This window comes from Mesitornis unicolor, unplaced genomic scaffold (genome assembly GCF_000695765.1).
Source record: "Mesitornis unicolor isolate BGI_N332 unplaced genomic scaffold, ASM69576v1 scaffold1272, whole genome shotgun sequence".
NCBI lineage: Eukaryota > Metazoa > Chordata > Aves > Mesitornithiformes > Mesitornithidae > Mesitornis > Mesitornis unicolor.
Window position 1 is genome coordinate 60,780 of NW_010169633.1, and position 7,790 is coordinate 68,569.

The following is a 7,790-nucleotide window of genomic DNA, read 5'->3' on the forward strand; positions in this document are numbered from 1 at the left end:
GGCTCTGTGCATTACTGGTACTGTGCAACTGCCATAATTAACAGACATTCATGTTTTAGATGAGATTAATCCTTTTTCAAAGACCCTGTAGTAAGTGAAATGATTGTCGCTCAAAGACAGAATCAAGTGTCCATCCACACATACTTTTAACCAGTGGAAATTATGGGGCGGAGAAAAAGACAGAGTAGAGCTGATCTCAGGAGGAGTAGAGCTGGACTTAGGAGGTGAAGGAAAGAAAAATTGAAAGATCTTGCAATTTTGCATTCAAATCAGGCTGTAAAGGCTTTCCAGTATTGTCCATTTCAAGGCAGATGGGAAAACTTGGCATCTTGGGAAAAGGCTAATCCTTACGGCTATGAACTGAACATCAGAAACAGTTGGAAAAACATCCCTTTTGAATGTTTTTAATAGCAAACTCTGTACCAATACGACTGCTGAGACAAGGATTATATAGTGCCTTTAAAGTAAGTAAAATACCATATGTACATGCATATTTAAGTAACTTCTGTTTTTAACCTGTTGCATAGCTCAGGACGCAACTATTCCTTATGAGTACAACTAAAAATATCTCCAATAATTTAGAAACATGATTTGCATAGCAATTTCTGAAGTGAAGCCAGTGGGGAAGGGTGGATTAAGAAGAAAAAGGGTGAATCACATGGAAGGTTAACGACACAGGAAATTGAGGCATTTAAGAGCTAACACTCAACTGTGCTAAGTCCTATTTACACATCATAGAGTCAAGCTCACACACTGCTTCCTGATGATGGTGGAGTTTCTTGGCACGGATGTGTGACAGAGAGAGAACAGATACTGTTCTCTATATCTCATTTGAGAAGATACATCATATATTTTCTCAGATGGCAAAACTGGCTTAAGAAGTTCTTGTCCTTGCTGCCAGCTATCTTATGGCTATGCATTCCCACATCTGCTCTGCAGTTTATTGCTCCTGCAGTTGCCAGTGCCACTGTAATTCAGACTATGCATTAAAAGGAAAAAAAATTGAAGAGGTATTATAGCTTATTATTACATTTAGTTATTTAGCAATCCAACGTACAGTGCAGCTCCTCAAGACTGATACAGATGAGGACGTATGTGTGTATGTGAGAAGAAAAAGCAGATGGGGGCAAATATGGGGCTGGTTGCTTGTTAGAGCAGCTTTGTCACAAAAGAAATGGATCAAGGACCTGCAGCTATATCACTAGACTAGTGTTCCCACATCTACTCTGCAGTTTATTGCTTCTTCATTTGTAGAAAGTGTTTTTAGTTTTTTCGTTTTCCCCTTCACAGATGCCAAATTATTTACTACCAGGAAAGAATTCATTCTTCTCACAAAACTTCTGTAGCAAATCATATTATTTCACCTTCATAAATTAATGCAGGAAGGCACGCAAAGTGAAAATGCTGAGAACCATAGTTGCAAATAGAGAAAGTAAAAGATCAAGCGGGATTAGTCACTCCAAGTCATTAAAGTAGACAGTTTCTTTTCCTCCAGTCTTTGCTGGGACATTTGGGAAAATGCTGTGAGTCAAATGAAAATGTGAAGTTGGTGCATCAAATTCATGTTAAGGTCTCTCCTTAATTTAAACAGAACAAAAAGTATCTTTTCTATTCAAGTGTTCAGCACCCAACTGATAAATGGTAAGTATTTTATTACCAGAATCACAAGTTTGACTTCTGATGTCTGAACTGTGTAACTGCTGCACTGGGGAGCTGCAGGATGAGGAAGTGACGCTTCATCTCTTCTGGGAAGAAGCTGTTCCCATGCACCATGCTGGAAGAACTGAGTATTTTCACAGGATGTCTTACCCTGTGAAATGTTGGATTGGCTGCTGAGGGAGGTTCACTTGTCAAAGGCAGACCCTCAAAAGTGACACCAAATTACAAAATATTTTCTGTTGCCTCAAGATACTTGTTGTTACCTCTGCCATTAAGCTTCTAGGTCATTATCTACATGGAAAAGTACATAAAACATGTACCAGTTCAACAAAGAAAGTTCTTTTTCCCTCCAAGCATTTTCTCTTCACAGTAGATGGTGAAGTAATTACAGGCAGTAGTTTTCATCGTGGTTAACAATGTTGATGGAAATGCAGATGTTTGCAGTTCAGCATCTCTGAAACAGATGACTAGTCATTCACTTACTTCTGCCTTCCATTTTTAAACAGGAGTTCTGCTATTTAGACATCCACTGTCCTTTCAACTGTAACACGAACCAATCCGTATGCTGAGATTATTTTATTAACTTCTGCTTTTTGGTATTTGCAACACTAAATTGTTTAACTGAACTTTTTCTGCAGGATAGTCTTACATTTGTTTCATTAGACTGACTTATGAACTGGTGTGGTGTTTGTATTGCAGGCAGAGCCATAAGTCTCCTTTTTGCAATAGCGTTCACACACACAGAGTCCCTGGGAAATCAGAAGGAGCGTACAATAGCACAGCTGCCCATCCAGGCAAAGCCGGTGGGAGCAATCCAGTCGAAGGCTCCTTCCCAGAGAAGTTTTCTTGTTGTTTTACAAAAAATGTTAAAATAATGGACATATTCTGCTCACACACTATTCTGGTGGTAGAGAGCATAGAAATGTCAAGATGCTCTTTCAGAGAGGGACACTTTTGAACTGTTCGCTGCTTAAAAGAGAGGGAATGCCTACATTGAGAGGTAATATCTTTTATTAGACCAGATGATGCAGTGGTGAGGAACAGGCTGGCTTTCATGAAGATACGAAGCCCTTCACCTTACTGAGGGTGGTGGCCCACTTCATGGAGGCTGAATCCCATCCAAGGCCACGGTTCCATGAGATGAAAAACTGGGTCCTAGAGCACAAAGCACTGGATCCAAGCCACTGCAGTTACTTGACACAAAGTGGTACAAACTTGTAATGCCAGCTGAAGTGTAAGACATATTTTGCAGAGACAATTTTGTCCAAGCTGATTTTACAGTGGATCAGATATCATCTGCCAGCCCCCACAACACTGGTGTAAACACCATCTCCTACGCTCTAACATGACAGAAGTGGTATCGTGTGCTTGCACTTCATATGGATGAAATTTATACTCTTAGGTGATGCTGTAGCACAAACCTGGTACCAAGGAATGACAAAACACAGTCTGAACTAAAAGTGCTTGTTTTAAATTACCTGGTATTTATCAAAGATTTTCCATTTTAAACATAGATGAAAAGTACACACACACACACTGAAACCCTGTGATACTTCTCAGTGAAATGCTGGTTTAAAAAAAAAAGAAGTCAGTAATGTGCTGAAACTTTGTATTTCTAACTTGAAATGGAAAAACAGCCCTGTGACCATCACTGAATTTAGTAATGATGGAGAAAGCTGGGTTTTGACATGAGACAAAAGAAACACATTTAGTGAAATTCATGTCTGAATTTGATACTTTCCTACATGGGAAAAATTTCAGAACATCCAAACTGGCCTATTACTACAAGTATAGAGGGGAAAATGCAGTAGAACAGTATTATCAACATTGTTATGGAGCTAAATTCCTCCCACATAGACACACTCATGTGATCTAGGCTGATGAATGTGCCCCTGTCTCCCTTGAATGACAATGAAAAGCTGCTGGAGGAGAAAAAGAAGAAAAGTCCAGAATTATCAAGGAATTCAGAATTCCAAAAGGGTTGTCTCAGGGGGGAATTGCAGGAATACACCTGTTTTCAAGGTTTTTCAGCCTTCCTTCCACTCCAGTCTATATTCTTGTCAGTGGGAGAAGGGTAGAATTTGCTGTTTGTAATATGCTGTAATATGCACACAATGAACTTGTGTGCTTTATTTAGACTTCTTTTGAAGCTGACCCCCTTTATTTATTTATATTTTTATTCCCAGAATTCTCTTGGTAATTTCCTGGTTACTATTTAATCCAGCTGATGGTCATCTCTTAAGCAAACTTCATCATTATTGTTTTCCTCCTTAGCATGACCTGCTTTGGGGCAGACGTCTTCACAGGCAGTTTTGGGAACTCACACTTTTCCTGTCACATCAGTGGCTGTTACCCACTCCATGACACCAAAATGGGGGCCATGGGCATTCCCTAACACCTCCATCCCTGCTTCTGAGCCGGTCGTCCTCAGCCAGGCTGGTGCTCATGCATATCTACAATGCCATTTAGTTCCTAAGAGGAGACAGCTAAAAAATATCAAGAAGCCTACACTATAGACATCTAAATTAGGGTCCCATCTCTGGCCTTTAAAGAGCAAATACGTTGTTTAAAACATTTTACTAAATAGGAAAGTAGAAATGAGGCTGGCCTGGCTTGTCATGCATGGATAAAGTTAATTGCAAGAAGTGCGTCAGCTGCAGACTTTATGCTATCTCTCCCTTACTAAGATATATCATGAGAACTTCCCTCCCTGAAGTCGCTTATATGATAACCTAATCTCACCAAATTTAGTTACAGCTCTGATTGCCTCCCACTTTCCTTTGTGTGGCCCAAGGACTTTTGTAGCAGCCATGTGAGGGATACAGGGTTTGGCTTTACAGTGTCCTGCACATGGTTGAGACTGTGCTAGGGGTTTGTAATCCAGTGCTTGTTCACACGCTATTGTGGCTCCCTTCATTTCCAAAATGTACAGCATCAGACTCTACTTTCACATTTGGTGGTAGCACTGCCTAAGTTGTTTTACCAGCTTAATTCTTGCCTCTCCATTCATGACTACTTGTTCCCATCGCCTCCCTAGCAGCAGCTTGCACAGCTACGTGGTGAACCAAGCGATGAAACAGGGACAGCCTGGAATGATTCAGATAAAAAAGAGGTTGGTTGCCAGCCAGATCAGTTTGCCACACAGCTGCACACACACACACACACGCCCACCCCTGATTTACCTCTGTAAAGGGATAGCACAGGAGTGAGAATTTACAAGGGGAATGGGAGCTTCATAAGGCACTATTGCAATTCAAAACAATGTCTGCGTAACCATATCCTCCGAGGCCACAAATTAACTGAAATGAAGGAGAAAATCTTGCTAGGGAGATGCTTCAGGTGCCACATACCTGTTGTTGATGCTCCAGCCATGCCTGCAATATAAACTGCACAGTATTTTTCAACTCCCAAACATTTGGAAGAGCTACTGGAAAGGTCTGACCCTGCACGGCTCTTGAGCTTCTCAGTCCTGCTGCTTTCAGGAGGAGCTGAGATTTTGTGGTTCTTCACAGATGGTGGATGTCTTCTCAGGGATCAGATGCTAAAATAGATCTTGGGGGTGCACAGCAGCTGGGTAGCAGGCTGCAAACCTGGTTCATGTTCTCTGGAAAAAGAGGATGTAGTGGTATACAGCAAACAACCTTCACAGCAGCGACACACTTGCGTAAGCAATCTGGTGTCTGAGCCTTTATTTTTTCAACTGCTTCTTCCAAGATGTAGTTTGTAACTGTTGCCTTGGTATTTACTCATTTGACCCTGTTAAATCCATTGGAGAGCTGAGCTGTAACTCAAAATCGGCACATGCCCTGTAAAAGTTAGATCACTTTTTTATGCATCACTGACACTTTCTCTTAGATTCAGAGCTGAATGTCAGTGGATAAATAATTTAGCAGCAGCAGCCTTCTACTTTCCTCCCTTAAATATGTATATAATTGTCCCTTAAATATTGATACAATTTTGTTGCTAATTTGAGCGGGTCAGAGTGATTTTTCATATGTATTATTTTCTTTCAAAAATGCCCTCTGTCATAACAAAAACATTTCCATGAAATCATGGCAATTTTGCTAACAAATTAGTTCCCCTTTTTGTTTAAGGAAAAAGAATAACAAAAAATATCAAAATTTCAACTTAATAGGATTGAGATAGCATATTAGGTACTACTGTACATAGTACCACATCAAATTATTTTATTTTTCTTTTACTGCATAAATGAGAATATCAGCTGTTTCTAATATCATTGCACGAATCTACATTACTTTTCCCATAAACTAGCTGGTTTTCAGGCCAGGTCTGTAGCTGAAAAATTTTGGTGAAATACTAGATGGGTACAGTTAAACTGAAAAAAATTCCCTACTGTGCATGCAGCTTATACCAGTGAAACCAAATCCTAGCACACCACCTATTTTAGACTCTAACAATTACAGAATCATTTACATACTGAGTTGGAACAAACTAAATTTAAGAATTTAAGACATAAGGTTTCAGACTAGCCCACCCCAGTGTGTATTTTCACTGTGTGTGTCAAAACATTTGAATCTTGCTAGATATCACTGCAGTCTCTCCTACCACTTGCTATGGTTGCATCAAGGTACCTTTCTGGGCAGCTTTTCAAAACCACCAGCAGAAACCTGTGCTAGCAGGACTCCAGCTGGTGAAGTCCTTTAGTCCTGATAAGATCTAAAGTGCCTGTAAGATGTAGGGCAACCGATTATGAGAAGGGCAGTTTCGTTCACAACACAGAAAAAAAGAGTCCAGGTGACTGCTTAGTTATTTGTCAATTAGACACCAATTTGTAAATCCACAGTGGGTGGTGGGTGGCAGAAGTTGGAAGAGTAAAATACCAGGTGTGCCCAGATTGCCAGATGAGTTTTGGTTTGAAGTTGTTTTCAAGTACAGACTTGTCACTGAGCTTCACTATGTGCACACAAGTACAGAGTTTACTCTGGCTCTGGAGTCTGCTGGAAACAGAGTTTAAATAGAATCAAACTCTCATTAATGAGATCTATGCAAATGGTAAAAGCCCAACCAAATCAGCTTTTCATTTCACAGCATCAACAAGTAGTCAGGCTTGTGATGAATTTCATCTTATGGGGGATGGGGAACACGTACAGATGAAAATGGAGAAGAAGCAGCTGATAGCTCTTTGGGGGAAACTTCATTCAAAGTATGTGTCTTGCAGCCTAGTTCTCTCTTAGTTACACCAGCTTGATGTGTGTGTGTAGCTTCACCGAGAAAGCTAGACCTCTAGGGGTTATAGCAAACCTATCCTCCTAGGAGAGGTGCTCGAGTCCTCTGACCTTTGTGGCCCTCTTCTGGACCCACTCCAGCAGGTCCATGTCTTTCCTATCCTAAGGACTAAAGGTGAGGTCTCAGAGAGCACAGCAGAATGGCTAAATCACCTCCCTTGACCTGCTGGTCAGGCTTCTTTTGATACAGTCCAGGATACAGTTGGTTTTCTGGGCTGCGAGTGCACACTGATGGGTCATGTCCAATTTTTTGTCCACCAGCACCTCCAAGTTCTTGGCAGGGCTGCTCTCAATCCATCCACGAGTCTGTACTGACACTGGGGATTGCCCTGACCAGGGTGCAGGACCTTGGACTTGGCGTGATTGCACCTCATGAGGTTCTCATGGGCCCACTCCTTGTGCCAAGTTTTGTCTTACATCATATTTAGTGAAGTTTTCACATAATTCTTAAAAGTAAGTTCACAATGAAGGTGAATTACCGCACTAGATAATGGAAGTTATTTACTGGGGAGGGAGGGGACACCATGTCTCCATGAGGGGTGTGGTTATATTTGAAACTTAACAGTGTATTCTCTAAAATGAGCTGTTAGTAGCTACTAAGAAGCTCCAAATTTTGGAAGAAGCAAAGTTGAAGGGAGGGACAAGTTTCTTGGACCTTTAGGACAACTGGCATTAGCTGGAGAGAAAACAAGCAACCTCTGAATTCGCAGTCTTTTATCAGTTCTTAGACACACTGAATACATTAACCACAAGTGTTTTTGTGTCAGTAACTGAAATGTTTGAATCTGCAAATTTAGATCCAATTGACAGATGGGTAGAACTATTTGAAAAGGTTTTATTTTCATTTTGCTGCCCATCTGAACAGCTGAAAAAACAAGAGCAACA